General features: G+C 34.6%; 1 protein-coding gene and 1 long non-coding RNA gene across 4 annotated transcripts in view; one reads left to right on the top strand and one right to left on the bottom strand.

The window, feature by feature from the left end:
* GRID2 (glutamate ionotropic receptor delta type subunit 2) overlaps nt 1-18,390 on the top strand; it is a 1,434,457-nt gene that overhangs the window by 580,043 nt on the left and 836,024 nt on the right. The gene's annotated exons all lie outside the window — the stretch shown is intronic.
* LOC109499068 overlaps nt 1-18,390 on the bottom strand; it is a 68,599-nt gene that overhangs the window by 19,306 nt on the left and 30,903 nt on the right. For both annotated transcript variants that reach the window (XR_002156195.3, XR_006596946.1), the window contains exon 3: nt 10,170-10,350. This is a non-coding gene — a long non-coding RNA (uncharacterized LOC109499068). The remainder of the gene's footprint in view (nt 1-10,169; nt 10,351-18,390) is intronic.

Here is an 18,390-nt window from a genome sequence, read left to right as displayed (position 1 = left end):
CAACCAATTAATTATTAACTTAAATACCTTAGTCATGATATGTAAAAAGAAGCTTCAGTTGTATATGAATTCAATATGAAGGAAAATTAAGTAAACATTATGCAGTGTTTCTTGGTGTTGATCTGTTCTGCTTGGGTCAGTACTAAAATTCCCCCTTGTAGAGAGTCAAGCATGCACCTGACTTTCAGCCGTACTTTCTGAATCTCACAATACAATGGAGGGATCCAATAGAATTCCAATGGGTAACGTAGCTTAAATATAAAAATAAAATTATATATTCTTTATCTCTTAAAATAATTTTTAAAAATTAAAATGGTTTTGCCTGTAGGAAAATGCAAAGGTTCATTTAAATAAATAAATATATACACAAATGCATATATTATTATATTAAATTAATACATTAAAATATATTAATATATTAAAATATATTCAATAGTGGTCCAGGATTTGCATAGAAAACTTATGATTCCAGGCCATAGTGAGGGAATCAGGATCTCATGTCTGGCCAGCTCTCCTAGCTGTGATGATCTGCATTGTCTGACATTGCTGACTTCCCAAAGCAACTCAAGGTTAAGTGGGCAGACAAGATGAAAGTAAATGATCTGCTGGAACACTTGCAATAATATTAAGACCTTCTTGCACTACTTGGTTACCTATTATCTGCTCTTGGAAGAACTCAAGTTTGGCTTCTAGTAAAGTCAATGCAAATGTTTAGTCTCTGTCATTTTAAGTATCTTCAAGAGACAATTTATAAATATTCTAGATTGTAATTTTTTTCTCAAAAAAATAACTAACTTTAACCTCCTGACTAGTTTAGATTTCAAATACTACCTCTTAATTTCCACTTTTATTTTCACAAAGGCAAGTAATGAATGATGATAATTATCTGATTTTATCTACTGCTGCAGCATAAGGCAGCTGAATTTTGAAAGTTTGTCATTTAACTATATCTTATGGAAGGTGCTTTTTCCATTTCAATATATTCTAAATGTGTCTTTAAGTATAACAATTAGGGCAAATATATCTAAACAATTAGGACAAATATAGATATATCTAAATATATCTATATCTAGGACAAATATGTCTGTTTGGACCATTTTAGCTATGGAGGTCTTCATCTCCTTCCCTCTTCCTTCCTTCTTTTTTTTTTTTTTTTTTTTTTACAGTAAAACTCACTCGCTCATGATCATAATGTTATAATCCTTAGAACTCTCCACTGGTTTACTACTCGACCATATGCAAATGATATTTTCTTGGCTCCTTTTCTTTCATGACGCCATGGTCTCCTCTTGATTATGCCTATATTCCTTTTACCTTTCACTTTTAAATCTAGAAGCTATGTATTTGGACAATTACATCATAGACTGAATTACTAAAGGGCTCGAAAGTACCCATGTGATAGGGAGAATTATTGCAATATATAAAACTGAGTGGAAATTCGGTCTGCTTATTTTTTGGACACTATAATTGATTTGCTTTACAACATAGGTTAAAGTAGAAATTCTAGATTTCTGGTTCTTCTCCTCCCCTCCATTTTATTGAGATATAGTTGACTTTACTATAGGATAACATTATATTAATTTTAGGTGTATGATACAATGAATTAATATATACATATTGCAAAATAGTCACAACAATGAGTTTAGTCAACATCCATCACTTCCCATAGTTATAAATTTATTTTTCCTGTGATAAGAACTTTGAAGGTCTAGCAACTTCCTCTTGTAACTTAATCTTAGCAACTTTCAAATGTACAATACAGTGTTGCTAACTATAGTGACTCTACTGTGTGTTACACCCCCCAGAATTTATTTATCTTACAATTTAAAGTTTGTACCTTTTGACCCCATTCACCCATTTTACTAACCTTTACCCCCTGCCTCTGGTGACAACCAATCTGTTCTCACATAAAAGTGAGATCATACAGGGGCATCTGGGTGGCTCAGTCAGTTAAGCATCTGACTCTTGATTTTGGCTCAGGTCATGATCTCACAGCTTTGTGAGATCAAGCCCCACATCGGGCTCTATGCTGACATTGTGGAGTTTGCTTGGGAATCTCGCTCTCCTTCTCTCTTTGCCACTTCCTCTCTCTCTCTCTCAAAAATGAATAAACTTTTTTTTTGAAGTGAAGTCATGCAGTATTTGTCTTTTTGTTTCTGGCTTATTTCACTTAGCATAACACCCTCAAGTTCTATCCATGTTATCACAAATGGCATGCTTTCCTTATTTTTTATGGCTGAAAAATATTCCTGTGTGTGTGTGTGTGTGTGTGTGTGTGTGTGTGTGTGTGTGTGTGTGACATTTTATGTGTTCATTTGTCAGTGAACACTTAGTTGTTTCCATGTCTCAACTACTGTAAGTAATGTTGCAACTAACATGGGGTGCCTATATCTTTTTGAGGCACTGATTTCCTTTCCTTCATGTATCCCTATATCCACAAAGAGAGCATGAAGATTGCACCACCTTCCCTTCAGCTCTCTGAAAAGGATTGCAGTCAGCCCCTAGATGTGTGTTAAATTAGAAGCTTGACCCTGTGCCCCCTTCCTTAAGTTGCTTCTTTCAGTTGAAAACTGGGTAGTTTAGTCTGCTGCATCTTTGCTGAGCCTGAGGGTGACAGCCACAGGGAGTCCCATAAGTTCATTAAGAACTTGTTTTTGTTTAGTATTGTGGGTCTCAGAGACACAAGACCTGCCGGGCCATGCCTCAGAGGTGGAAGACTTGAAAGATGGGAAAAACCTTTCACTCCTGAAGGAGAAGCTGGGATTTATGGGTTCCCTCTTGATGATATGTCACCCTGCTCCAGGTCGTGGTTTATGGTGAGAAGCTACCTCAGCCTCTCCCCCTTTCAGTGTGTGTGTGTGTGTGTGTGTGTGTGTGTGTGTGTGTGTGTGTGTTTTCTTTCTTTCACTTGATGTGTAGGAGTCACACAGCTAATTTCTGGATTTCTTTCAGAGGGAATTATTCTGTAGGTAGCTGTGGATTTGGTGTATCTGTGAGAGGAGATAAGTTCAGGAGTCTTTTGTGTTACCATCTTTAACCAGAACCCTTTCTATATTTCTCATTCTGTCCTCATAAATAGAGAATGAGGTAAGATTGTAAGAATATACATTTGCAGTGCTTAGGCAGTCTGAAATACCTCCTAAATTTTTGTTCTAGTTATTATGCAAATAACATTATTTTTAGATGTTGACCTGCCTCTCAAATGATAAGTTGGAGTGATGGAATTGATGTGTTGTTGAAATGTATTGTGAAATAAAATTTTTGGTGTGATGTATTACCGTGTATAGGATCATAAGCAATATCTTTTAATAAGTACTTTAAACATTTTTTTGTTTATTTATTTTTGAGAGAGTGAGAGAGAGAGCAGGAATGGGGAAGGGGTAGAAAGAGAGGGAGACACAGAATCTGAAGCAGGCTCCAGGCTCCGAGCTGTCAGCACAGAGCCTGATGTGGGGCTCAAACTCATGAAACGCGAGATCATGACCTGAGCTGCAGTCAGACACTTAACTGACTGAACCATCCAGATGCCCCAAGTACTTTAAAAATATCATTTCAAAGATAAAATTGAAGAGATGATTTAAATAATGTGACTGGATAGGTGTGCAAGGAATTAGTTTCCATACATTTCTTGAAAATAGGCATTAGTATTATTTATATAGTTGTCTTTTTAAAAAGTCCGTTTGCCTATTGTGTTTTCAGTTTCCTTTATGTCCTGGTAATATTCTTAGGGCACATATCATTTACTAAGGATTACTGCCAGCTGGGGCAGGTGATGGCTCAGGGATAATCCTTAAGAAGTACCCAGATTCAATTATTCTCACTTAAATGATTTAGTTTGGACATATTTGATGGGGTAGAGTTTTATTTTAGAAGCAAGGTGAAATTTTTCATCTTTAGTTCTACTCTTGAAATAGTCTGCCAGATTGATGGAGCCTCATTTAGGGCTCATCAGAAACTGTGAACACTGCAACATGGTTTGATTATAGTGCTAAATATCAAGCAACACAGACAAGAATACCATTTAGCCAGGTGTGATTTATGCATACTTTAAATAAAAAACATTTTTTAAAAATTTAAGATCATTTGTTTTGCATAGAAAAATATTATATGGGTCTTAGAAAGCAAAAACAAAATTAAGCATTGTATGATTGCAAATGATTTTAGTAAACTGTCTTTTATTAAAGAGACATTAGTAACAATGCTCTTAAAGATGAGGCAATATTGGATGGTTGGTCAGTGGCTCTTTTGTTTTTCTTATTTGAAATACCCAGAGCAATATTAGGAGTTTTAAGTTAGAAAAATGCTGTGCTAAATAAAAATAAACATTTTATTTGTGGGGAGGCTTCTGAGAGCCTTTGCCACGCTAATATACCTGTATGCCAGAAGGATTACCAAAAAGCAGATCTGCATTTGACTAGAAAACCTTTAAATTTGAAATATCTCACCCCATTATTACTTCTGGGAAAAATACTTAGGAATCACTAATACATGGATTATTAGTCCCATTTTATAACCATCTCATGTCTTCACTCCTATGCTATATTTAAAATAGATAATCGCATATGTGATCATTGTCAGGAACAATATAAACCTATCGTACTATTATGATCATAGTTTTTGACCTATTATCATCATTATTGCTGGTTCCTTGTGCTATTTCCCATCCTAGAGGTCTAAGCTCTCCTGTGTGATGGTAAAGAGAGAAAGCCCAGTAGCACAATGTCTGGATGGCTCTGAATCCTCACATAGACCTGCAGAGCAAGTTTCTTTATTTTCCCAACTCAAGGTAGCTGATAGATATCTGGATGACCTATATATTTTCAAATTTTCTAACTTAAGGTTTTTATTTCTTTCTGTCGTCCATAGACTATATTCTCCTAAAGACCGTTATTTCCCATTTGATGCACACACTACATCTGTCTACCTATTTCTCAATACTACCACAAAGAATAGTGCATAATAGACTCTTATACATGTTGGTTGAATAAATATACAAATCGTGAGTAAATGAATAAAGATGATAGCATCCATAAACCTAAAGTTTCATGGAATATGATGCAGCCTATACAGGATATGATGAACCATCCATGATAACTTTTCAAAAGAAGCAGTTATATGAAAAGAATTAGTTGTTTTCTCTTCAGTTTTGATTATAATCAGAATTTGATCAATTATTTTTAATTGATATAATGATACATTTGAGTGCATTTTACTAATGATAACAACCCTTAAGTTTTCATAGGCTTATGTGATTTCATAAGCTTTGTCTATTAAATTTGTAAATCTGATAATAGGACAATCATCTGTAGGTTATGTAATGTGTCACATGCATTGTATACCTATGTTGTGGAGATTGCTTATAAGTAGATTCTGGACATGGAAAATTCATATTAACTTGTGGGCCATAGAAAAGTTCCTGAGAAAACTTTTCTATGTGAGTCAGTCCACATTGTATAAATGTGACTGTATTAGTGTAGTGTAAGCATTGATTAATGAGTTTTCAAGCGTAATCCAGCTAATCCATTTAAGATGAGTTTATAGTTTGAGGGAACCCCAATTTCTGATGCTCAATGTTTAAAGATCTGAAATGCAATTTGAAAATAGAACAAAGTAAAAGCCATATTGGACTTTAAAAGTTAACATTGTAGAAAGAAATCATGCCTAGTTCTCATTTTTATGTTATCTATAAAATTCTGTGTGTTCATAAATGTTAAATAGGTGAGTCTTTCAAATTCTACTTTTTTCTTTAAATTTTTTTGATTTTTATTTTTGAGGGGGGGGGGAGAGAGAGAGAGAGAGAGCGAGCAGGCGAGGGGCAGAGAGAGAGGGAGACATAGAATCTGAAGCAGGCTCCAAGCTCCCAGCTGTCAGCACAGAGCCCAATGCAGCGGTCCAACCCATGAACCATGAGATCATGACCTGAGCCAAGGACGCTGAACCAATTGAGCCACCCAGGTGCCCCTTTCAAATTTTACTTTATTCTTTACTTCCCTTGTATCTAAAGGCAGAGAGAGGAGTGCTCATGTAGAATCTTAGCATAAGATGCTGTAGTGATGCTCTGTGCATTTATAGCCTTTGCATTTCAGGTCTCCATTATATGCTCTAGATAGGTTGTAACACCTCTACTATCTCTGCCTTTTCTAAAACACTCTTACAATGGCAACGGAGAGAAATGAGAAATGCAGGGGCTTTATGAAATGATTTGTTAGCTTGAAAACTTATATATCAGTCTGATGCTAATAAAGTGAGTTGGGTGTGAGAATGCTGTCTACAAAACCGGTTTTTCTTATTTCAAAAAATAGTTTGTATAATATATTTGTATTTGCGGATTTATGACATTTTTGGGGTTTGAGCTTGAACTTAAAAACATCCCTACTGTTTACGACCCACAAAAATGATTTACTTTTATTTTTTTTCAAACTAATTCAATGTATTTATTATCTTTTAGCTATCACATTGAGAAATGTGCTGTGAACCTAGAAGTTCTTTTTTTTTTTTTTAATTTAAATTCAAGTCAATATATGGTGTCGTCTTGGCTTTAGGAGTAGAATTCAGTGATTCATCTCTTACATATGACACCTAGTGCTCATCCCAAAAAGTGCCCTCCTTAATGTCCGTCACCCATTTGACCCATCTCCCCACTCCCCTCCCCTCCAGCAACCCTCAGTTTGTTCTCTGAATTTAAAAGTCTCTCATGATTTGCCTCTCTGTTTTTATCTTATTTTTCCCTTCCCTTCCCCTATGACATCTGTTGAGTATCTCAAATTTTACATATGAGTGAAATCATATTATATGTCATTTTCTGACTTATTTTGCTTAGCATAATACCCTCTAGTTCCATCCACATTGTTGCAAATGGCAAGATTTCATTCTTTTTCATCACCAAGTAGTATTCCAGTGTGTGTGTGTGTGTGTGTGTGTGTGTGTGTGTGTGTGTGTGTGTGTGCGTGCATTACACCACATCTTCTTTATCTGTTCATCAGTCGATGGACATTTGGGCTCTTTCATGATTTACTTTTCCTAACATGTATTTTTATCTAACTTTTTAGTTAGTCTCTGCTTTGTATGTCAACAATTAGGAAATAGGAAAATCCTACTGGAAATAATAACTTTTAAATAAACAGAATATATTAATTTATATCTTAATTGAGGATAGTTTGAAATGAAAGTGTTCTTTTATAAAAAATATGTTTCTAGAAAAATATTGGGAAAGTTTTTGAATGTTAAATATATAACTCAGCTTTCTGGTACTCAAGCAATCTATGTGATATTTATAGTTTAAAACTGCCATTTTTCTTTCAGATTATTGACTCAAGAACGGATATTGAATGTACTTACTAGAGATGCAATATCTTAGGGTAGAATGAGGAGTTGAGATTTTTGGGGAAGATTACTGAATTAGGGGTCTTATTAGAAAACATTTTTTCATTAAATTATTTGGCTATTCTTGAAGCTCATGGTCTTTTGGGTTTGGCTAGCCCAAACATATTTCTGTTGATAGTCACAATGATAAACATTGGTTTGCTTAGAAAGTGTAATTAAGGATTAGCGTTTGATACTGTCCCTGGTGTGTGGTAATATTCCCAGAAGGGAAACTACCAAACCTCTCTTAGTAAATAAATGTTGATTTTACTTACCATTTAATCATCTGTATTATTCCATGTGCATGGACATTATGTAGAAAAACAGAAAGCATATATTTAATGTATTAGAACTAATTTTAGAATAGAGTATTCTTATTTGATGATGGTTTAATGAACATCTTTTATTTGAATTTTTATGCTTCAAACATTTTTATGTTTCTCTTCTATTTTTTATAAAGCTTATGCCAGCCATATATCTGTTCTTTTTAATGTAAATAAATCAACATTTTTTTATCTAACAGGTTGCCTGGAAAGAAAAGAATGAAAATTCTATGGTATATGTAATTTGTAAATATGCCATGAAATGCATTTTTTTTTTGTATTTTGAAAATACTGTATTTTTCTTCTCTGTTTTTCTACCATAACCTTTTGTTTGTTACCAGTTCAGAATCAAACCTAGATTGCTTTATTCCACATTAATGTAATGCAAGAAAATCACTATGTTCATAGAGGGCTTGAACAGATTCTTCCTCAGTCCCTTTGGGAAACTATATTGTTTAACTCATTGAAATAAACTTTCAGATATTTTTTTTTAATTTTTTTTTCAACGTTTATTTATTTTTGGGACAGAGAGAGACAGAGCATGAACGGGGGAGGGGCAGAGAGAGAGGGAGACACAGAATCGGAAACAGGCTCCAGGCTCTGAGCCATCAGCCCAGAGCCTGACGCAGGGCTCGAACTCACGGACCGCGAGATTGTGACCTGGCTGAAGTCGGAAGCTTAACGGACTGCGCCACCCAGGCACCCCATCTTTCAGATATTGAAAAGGGCTTAAGAGAAAGTCATTGTGACCATTTAAGTAATAAACTTTACTGCCTCTGTTTATGTGAATATCAACAAATACTTTTACCATCATAAAGAAGCAGAATTTATTTTATTGCACATTTATTTTCAATAAAAAAACTGAGTACCTGTTATGTGCCAGGCACTGTATTAGACATTAAAGATATAGAATGAGTAAGAAGTTAGACATGATCTCCAGACTCAAATAGCAGACTACACAAAAGGAGAGAGAGAAGTCGTGGATAAACCACAAAACTATTTGATCCATTCTCTGAATAAGAAAAGGGGACTCTTAATTATAGAGAACAGACTAAGGGTTGATGGAGGAAGGTGAGTGGGGGATGGGCTGAGTGGGGGATGGGCTAAATGGGTGATGGGCATTCAGGAGGGCACTTGTAATGAGCACTGGGTGTTATATGTAAGTGATGAATCACTAAATTCTACACCTGAAACCAGTTTTATCATATACATTAACCAGAATTTAAATAGAAACTTGAAAAAGAAAAAAAAAAGATGAGAAGTTGCCATCTTATTTACTAAGCTGGTTGTCATCTGGAGCTGGACAGCAAAAAGAAACCTTATGTTAGTACATGCACTAGGTGAAAACAACCTATTTTCTATTTCAGTACTCTAGGTACATAGAAAAGAAGAATGTAAATTTGCAGAAATCATTTTTTTGTTTTTTGGTATATGTAATACAGAACTGGCCATTAAACTCAGATTTTCAAGGGCAGTTCTGTCCTGTTTTTTATTAAAATAACTGAGAATTACCATTATTTTGCCATCCAAATGATGCCTCTTATATTGTACTTTGCACTGAAAGTAGCACCACACACACACACACACACATATATACACATTTTGATTATATTTGAATAATAAAACAATAATACTAGTGCTGATGTTGGTTCTAAATTCTTGTGTTAAAAGACATGGGGAATCTGTTCAAAAAGGTAACTGGTGTTGTTTGAGATAGAGTCTTCTGTTTAAAACAATTGTTCTTAAAGATATGTTTTCCTTATGGTATTAGAAATTAATTATGCAAACCATATGATTATGTTGTGGTAATAAGGAATGTATTTTCTCTAAAAAGGTGGCCAATTATTATTCATTCCCAGTGCTGGTTAGAGATGGTAGGCCACAAATATTAGCTATCATATCTATTAATATACTCAAAGTGCCAACTCATAACTCTTATTAAACTGAACAAATTAAAAGAAAGACACAAACTAATTTTAAAAATCATTAATAAGAAGGCTAATTTTTGAATAGTGACCATGGTTTAAATTCTAGTATCACTAAACTGTGAAATTCAGTGTAAGGACTTGCCAAATGATCTGCTTTTTTACAGTAAAAACAATGGATTATTACAGATTTGTAAGGTTGAATTGATTCTTTGAAAGTAATTTCATTTGTTAACGAAAATAACAATTTACTAACTGATATAAACTGTTTAGCAAAAGATAATACAGCAGCTACAGTATTTCATTTACAACAGATATGAAATATGAATTCCAAAGGAAGAAAATGAGAGAAACACATTCCTTTAACTTCCTGAAAAAGCATATTACTTAAAAGTATCAATATGAAATAATGAAAGAGATATGATACTTGGATATAGATGCATTTTTTTCTTAGACTGTAAACTACTTTTATTAAAATAAAATAAAATTACCATGTGAATCCTATGCCACAGTAAAAGTTTGAATGTAGATTTCTTTCTGAGTATGGTCCCTATCTTACCCATCTTTGTATTCCGTAGAGCTTCAGGCAGTGACTAGCAGAAGTGAATACTCAGTGATTGGAAATAAAACAAATCATGGTTGGATAGATAAATAAAGTTAAGTATCTCCTCCTTCTTGTCCACTTCCTCAGAATTCTTTATTGTATATTCATTGAAGTATAACATTTCAATCAAGGAGCACTGTGGAAAGATAGAAAGGGATCTGAATTCACAGAAATGCTGAGACCTTGTACTAGCCCTGATTCTCTCTAGCTGTTGCACACTAGACAAGTCACTGAATGTCCCTGAGCCTATTTCTTCAGCTGCAACATTAAGGATTTGGAAAAGAATGATTCCCCAACTTATGCTTTGATATTATAACACGGTATACTGGCCCGTGTGGAACTTATCTTTCTCTTGATCTTTAAAATTGGACAAATTTCTGCTTTATGTTTTTCTTGGGTTTAGAGAGATAATTCATTATTACTGTTTAAAAGATTCCCTGTTGTGCTGCAGCTGGCACAGGTGAAAGAAATTAAGTGAGAGAGCAGTAGCACTATAAGACTTCATCACGTACTCTGCTTAATTATAGAAGTCAGAACTTGGAAATGAGATTTATGAAGATAAGTTGAAATGCAGGTAATATGTTTCAGGATAATGTAGGGTTGATGATGTGTTATTTTGGAATCTCAAGTTTTCAACTTCTGCATAAGTGAAGAAGGATGTTTTTTTTTTTAATTTTTTTTAACGTTTATTTATTTTTGAGACAGAGACATAGCATGAACGGGGGAGGGGCAGAGAGAGAGGGAGACACAGAATCGGAAGCAGGCTCCAGGCTCTGAGCCATCAGCCCAGAGCCCAACGCGGGGCTCGAACTCACGGACCGTGAGATGGTGACCTGAGCTGAAGTCGGACGCGCAACCGACTGAGCCACCTAGGCGCCCCAAAGGATGGTTTTATAAAATACCAGGATCAATGGATTCTCCAGTATCTAGGCCAATGAGTTTGATGTTGGTCCTACTAACATTCTAAATTTGATGATTAATTGCCTAGAGTGTGAGCACTGAGAAACAACTAGAAGCTAACATGAGCTTTTTGATTATAGTGAGTATCAGCTCAAGGGACTATGTAAAAATAATGGACTTTAATTTATATCAGATATTTAGCAAAAATACCCATTGTATTCTTTTTCATATAGTGGAGAAATATGGACTGAAGTGCATTCATAGCTGGTTGATCAAATTTACCCAAACAGTGTTAATTACTACATCCATATAAGTCTAAAGGGAGGGTCTCCTTTACTATGTATTGTCTCTTTTTTAAAGAATTAATTTTTCAATGATTGGATGGTTGTTTATTAATTTTCAGTGGCTGGATATGATATTTTCCATTTTCTAGGTGATGACTTAGTGCTTGAATTTATATGAACTGTTTAGTATTATCTTGAATGACCAGAAAAATAGACTAAACCAAGCAAGATTAATTTTTATAAGGCAGAGAGTTGTACATTTGGCATTTAACTTTCAAAAATAAACTATACAAGTACAGAATGCTAAGTAATCCAGTTTGACAATATTTCAAGTGTAGAATATTTAATTGGTTAGGGAAGTCTTGGGTTTTATTAATAAAAATATAGATATTAGACAAAAACTGGCAATGTCCCTGCTCTATACTATACTGGTCAGACTTCATGCCAACTTTTTATTACAGGAAGCATGTAGAAAGGAACAATTACTTAACTGAAATTAATTCAGCAAAGTGATTAGGTTGTTTGAAATTCTCAAAACTGTGTAGTAGACCATGATTGGTTTTACTATCTACTGTCATTCAACCATTCATCTTTCTTCTGGTAATCATAATTCTATTTTCCTCCTCGGAATTGAGACTCCTTCCACTTTCAGTTCTTACTTTTATTTTTTTTTCAAAGTTTATTTATTTATTTTTGAGAGAGAGAGACAGAGCATGCACGAGAGGGTGAGGGACAGAGAGAGAATCCTAAGCAGGCTCTGCACTGTCAGCACAGAGCCCAATGTGGGATTCAATCTCATGAAACATGAGATCATGCCCTGAGCTGAAACCAAGAGTCAGATGTTTAACCGACTGAGCCACCCAGGCACTTTCTCAGTCCTTGCTTTTAGAGTGAAGCAGTATTTACAGTCTGCTCTGGGAATAGGTCAGGAGAAATATTTGAAATAGAATTACGGTCAGCACAGATGGACTCTGTAGTCATAATTGTTGTTTAAGACCTGTGTCTGTTCTGATTGATTGGTGGCAGTGTCCATTCTGATTGGCTTATAACCAGTAAATGTCTACATAACCCCATAACTTAAGTTGAATCGGCCTTTTTTTTTTTTTTTGCCCTGCCCTCAGCAATTAATTTCCTGATTAATGTGAATTAGGCTGAGGACATTTTCTCGTATTTGCTAGACTCAGAGTTATGAAGGCATAGATTATAACTGTCTTAATATTAAAATGGGAAAATCTGTGAAGCCAGTGTGGGGTAGATGAATCAAGTTTTGGAGATGTAAAAACAATGTTCCAATGACATAATTTAAGCCCCTGAATCATACTAAACCTGAAGCTGGTAGATTTACTTCAGTACTTGGTTCAAAAAATAGTTAAGTTTTGCTTAAGCCAGAACCAAAAGAATCCTAACTGATGTATTACATAGGAAACAAACAAACAAATATGTAAAACACAACTAGAGGATATTTACTTTATAAGACAAAGAAGGAAACAGGTTCTTTATATGTAATTGATCTGTTCTCAGATCTCGATTATTTAGAGACTATCAAATGGTGCACATGGATAGAAGGTCTAAGTAGACAGATTTGGGATCAATGAAAGGCTGAAGATCTTTGCAATTTAAGTTATCCAATAATGAAATAAACATTTTCAGTGGTATTAAGTGCTAAAGTAAAATCTGGATCATAAAGAATATTGTCTTGGGTTGAAGTGTCCACTAGCTGTTACTAAAATTCTTAAAATTTATTGAATAATTACTGTGCTGGACACTGTAGCAAGCGTTATATATATATATATATATATATATATATATATATATATATATATATAGCCTGCAAAGTCAGTACTATATCTAAATAAAGAAACAAGGGAGAAATGAAATTGAATCATTCACCCAAGGAGAGAAAACTAGAAAGCAGCAATGATGGGCATGAAACCCAATGTATCTGATTGACTTTAAAACTTTGCTATTTCTCCATTAACATTCTAACAGTGCCCGGATTTTTATGGATTCAATGCAATTATAAAACCCTGTATTTTGCCAATATTTTAGTAATGATATACATAAAAAGAAAAATGAACTGATGTAGTCCAAAATGAATTATCTTTGATTTATGGACAGTAAGGTTTTACGGAAGTTCTAAAAATACACTAAAAGCACTCTAGTATGTAAATTTCATGATGATTAAAAGGTGTCATACCTATGTAAATGTAATGGAACTGAGGGGCTTACATAACTCCATAAATTCTAAAAGAAAAAAAATCTAAACACAATTAGTCATAAAATGTCAAACAAATATGTTGTAATTTCTGAGAAAGCCTAACAGAACTTCTAAGCAATAGGTACTCAAGAGCTAAACAGTCACATAGTGTCCTAAGAGTTGTATCCAACATGAATTTTTTGAGAATTGATACAGTGAGGATACATAGAAGAAAAGCCTTGTGCTGTAGATGGGGTCCTGATAGCAAATATACAAAAAAGCTTGGTTGATAATTACATTGCTGGTTTATTGCTTCTCAATGACATATTTGAAAATAAAGAAACTATCATTGTGGGCTCATTCAAAAGGTTGTACTAGTGCAGGTAATCTGGTAGAATGTTTATGTAAGCATCATCCTAAGACCTCTATTGTTTGAAGTCACTGTACTTTCTAATATGAGAAATATATACTATGGATTGTAGGACTGGTGCAGTCAAGAAAACACGTGGCCTTATAGAACTGCTAACTAGAATTCATTTTCATCATAAAAATTTCCCAGTTCTTCAAAGGCAGAGATTTAAAGCAGATTCATTATGTGATTTATTAGGTCGAATATTGTGGTCAAACAAACCCAAGTTTTAATTATGATCCTGTTATGTGCTGAGTGGATTCCTTAACCTTTGCAAGTCTCTGTTTTCTCTTCTGGTAATGGAGATGCTAATGTTTACCTGCTTCAAAAATTATTACTGGAATTAAATCACGTAATCTTAAACTTCTTTACCTGCCTCAAATGGTGCTGAACGGACAGTAGCCGCCTTCCCTGTTCTTTCCCGCCAAACCCTCCCCTTACTTTTCTGAAATAACCTAAAAATTAATGAAAAACAACTATCTTCTTAACATAAGTCAGACTTTAGGCCTATGTTTTGTGTATAAGCTATTCTAAATCCTATAAGGAATGTATTTCAGGGGGAAAAGGCTAAGGTTGCATGATAAAGAAATTCAGAATAAATAGGAGTCCATTTTTAAATCAAACTGTATTTCCTCTTTTTACCATCCCACCTTATTTCAGAATATTTCTATGGTCCTTCCAGAAAGAGTCCTATTACCTGGATGCTATAGTTTTTCTTAGTCATGTTGAAGAGTAGTAATTTTACACACAAAACCTTTCATTTCAAATTTGGGCTTGGAGCATTGGTCTTCCCTAATTTGGGAAAGTCACTTGAGTGCATAACTGCAGAGGAAACATATTACCTCTTAGGAGCTGTTGCTGGAACACAATGAAAAAAGGAAGTTAAATCAAACCTCATTAGCTAGGGCCCTAAATATTGTACACGCAGATAGCAGTTCACTTGAAATGGGAAACTGGGAAAAAGGCCACAAAGAAATTAAATGATTATTCTCCTAAGATCACATAGTGATAGAGTGCAACAGTCATGAGCAGAGCCTAAGAAGATTTAAGAGGCCAACAAATTTGGCTAAGCAAGCTTATATATTTTTCCAGCTCAGGAAGAGTTTACAAGTACAGAGTTACATTTTCTCTTGGTTTTGGTATTCACTGTTTCGAAAATCTTTGTAGATTAGAACAATAAAATTTATATGTCATATATATATCAAAGCACAATAATTCAAGTCCACACATGTATCACATTTATTTTTCATATATTTTAATGATTACTCCTTGATTGTATAGTTTAGTACACATAGGATGAATCAGTGCCCTGGCAACATTAAAAAAAAATCAAATTACAGTAAATAAAAAGATGACTATCCATTCTTTCTTCCTCATAGCCCCCCGCTCCCCAACGAGAACATAAACATTTAATCTCTGAAAGTTTTAAATTATCAAAACAATGGGATAAAGTTATGCATCCTTTTTTTAAACCACATATGAGATCTAGCTATGTGACAGACTTGAAACAGAAAGCATTATTTTTTCCCAGCATTTTTTAAAAGCAGCAAACCATGAAGTACAATTTTATTTTGTCTTAATGATAATGAAAGATACTACATGTCACCACTGAACATGCACTAGTGTATGCGCTTGTGTTTTCGAAGGCTACTTTTTATTAGCTTAAACCCCTGAGCTGTTAAATGTAGCATAAAGCTGAATTTCCACTGTTCTACAGCAGGGGAAAAATTCTTTTAATTGGATGATTGCAGAGGGGGAGAGAAAAAAGGAAGAGCTTTTAAAAGTTTGGGTAGTTCAGATAAGAAAAATTCCGGATGCTTCAGCAAAATTACCAACCCTCTGAGATTCAATTTTGACTATTATTACTAATGTACTGCTTTCAGTGTACAGTAAATTAGATCTTGAACACATTATGGGCCAAATATTATCCTTTTATGCTCACGTGTAACCCCTAACAGGTTTCAATGGGAGATGGGCATGGTTACTTGAAAGCTGTTTTCCCAGTATTTTTCTACCCTAAATCTGATACAGTGAAGGTGATTAGAAGAAATGTATGTAAAAAAATTAATAATAATAATCTCTTCATACAACATTTTTCCAATTACAGAGTTTTACACCACATATCATTTCATTGTATCTTTATAAAGCAGGAAATTTAATTGTATAAATAGAAATGTATTAAAGAGCCTCCAGAATCAAAATTTAGTATTGGAGTTTCATAGAAGAGATGACTGTTTCTGTTTCTGTTTAACACAGCACTGTGTTGAAAAGAAGAAAATTGTGAATTCAATTATGCCAAATGGTCAAACATGCTAATATTAATAACAAGAATAATCTATTCTGTATAAATCTATAGACACTTTTATAATTACAAATTACTTTTAATTCACATTTTTCTCATGTTTATAAACCTTCTTTCCCTTTCTTCTTTCTCTTTCTTTCTTTCTTTCTTTCTTTCTTTCTTTCTTTCTTTCTTTCTTTTGTCTTCTCTCCAGGTTTCTTTTGTTTGTTTTATTTAGTTCAATTTCTTTTTGTTTTAATTTGCTGTTCATTATCTTAGGAGGTATTCACTGATACACAGGTTTCCAACAAGGGATAGTCTGAGGCAGCGTCCTGAATCATTGTCACAGGTCGTTGAATTTCTGAGAACTAAAATCAGTCTTGAGCTGTACTTTGATGCAAGTGAGGCTCAATCCCATGCTTTCTGCTACTAAGTAGGAATCCACATTTCCTAAGCCACTGTAAGGATGCACCTGCTGATTTAATCATCAACATTTATTTTACGAAGTTTGCTATGTTGGTTGATTGATTTTTACCAAAGGGCAGATTACTGTGATCTTCAGACAGAAAACCAAACAACAAGGGGAAAAAGAAGAGTTGGACACTACTGGGCAAAATGTAAGCCATCAATAGAGTTTTTGTAAAAGACATTTCATTCATTCACTTATTCAGCAAAACATTCATTGCACATTCATATTGTGTCTGAGATAGTGCTAGGTGCTGGAAATATATAAGTAATCAACAACAACAATAAAGCAAAAATAAGAACTATCCCTACCTTAGTGAAGGAGGATGAGAAAGAAAGTGATAAAGCGATGAATAATTGAATTTTATAAACTGCTGGAAGATGCTAAATGCCATAAAGAAACAACAGGGTAGACAGATTGCAACATGTGGGAGAGGGGGTTGCAGTTAGTTCTAGTGAGGTAGGTGTGCTTGAATAGACTTGCAAGAGGTGAGGGAATTAGGCAAGAAGCTGTGGAGGAGAGTAGTGTTTTAGGGATGGGGTACAGGGAACCTAAATTTGGGAATGTGCTAATGACTTAGGACCAGCTGAAGCTAATGTGTTTGGAGACTAATAAACCAGGAAGAAAGTAGCGGGAGGTTAAGGACAGGAGCAGGAGGGCATTACAAGTCATTGCCAACTTTAATTCTGCTTTAGATGGGAACCTCTAACAGGTTTGGAGTAGAGACACAAAATGACTTATTTTAACAGGTTTGCTCTAGTTGCCCTGCTGAGAATGGACTGCAGGAAGTTAAGGGCAGGAAAGGTTACTTAGCTTTTATTTATTTATTTTTTAATGTTTATTTATTTTTGAGAGAGACAGAGTGTGAGTGGAGGAGGGGCAGAGAGAGAGACAGGGAGATGCAGAATCTGAAACAGGCTCCAGGCTCTGATCTGTCAGCACAGAGCCCGACTCGGACCCGGGGCTACAATTCAGGAATGGCGAGATTCATGACCTAGGCCGAAGTCAGAGGCTTAACCAACTGAGCCACCCAGGTGCCCCAAGGTTGCTTAGCATTAAAAAAAATTATTGGAAGTTTGAATTAACAACATGGTCTCAGGAAGATGTTTTGGGGAATTTAGCTTTATATAAAACTGTGAAGTAGGTAAATTAATCTGCAATATTCCTAGATTTTTCTTTTTATCACCTTTTTTTCTTACCTCCCTTCTATACCTTTCTCTTTGTTAAACTTGGTCTCACACATAAAGACAAGGATGTCTGTTTGCCTCTTCAATGACGTACCTACATTTTTCACCAGGAGTAACCCATGGGAGCAAATTTCAAAATGTTAAATTTCAAGCCTTTAAAAACAAGAAGATTTATTTTAGGGGAAGAAATTTAGACCTGTGTTCAACCTCAGTCAATTCTGATTCTTGATTTACTATAAAAGTTTCTCTCCATCAACCAGAAAACTAAATATAAAAATTTTTAATATGGCACACTATTTTTATTTGAGGCAGATTGTGCCTCAAATGTTCATTGAATTGTTAAAAGGAAACGATTAAGTGCCAGGCAAGAATCAAAACACTAGAAATAAAATTTGAATGAGATGCTGCATCACCATCCCTCAAAGTGCTCAGAGGATGGAACAAGGACATTG

This window comes from Felis catus, chromosome B1, assembly GCF_018350175.1.
Source record: "Felis catus isolate Fca126 chromosome B1, F.catus_Fca126_mat1.0, whole genome shotgun sequence".
NCBI lineage: Eukaryota > Metazoa > Chordata > Mammalia > Carnivora > Felidae > Felis > Felis catus.
Note: the sequence above shows the minus strand (reverse complement) of the source record. Positions and strands in the feature narration are given on the sequence as shown.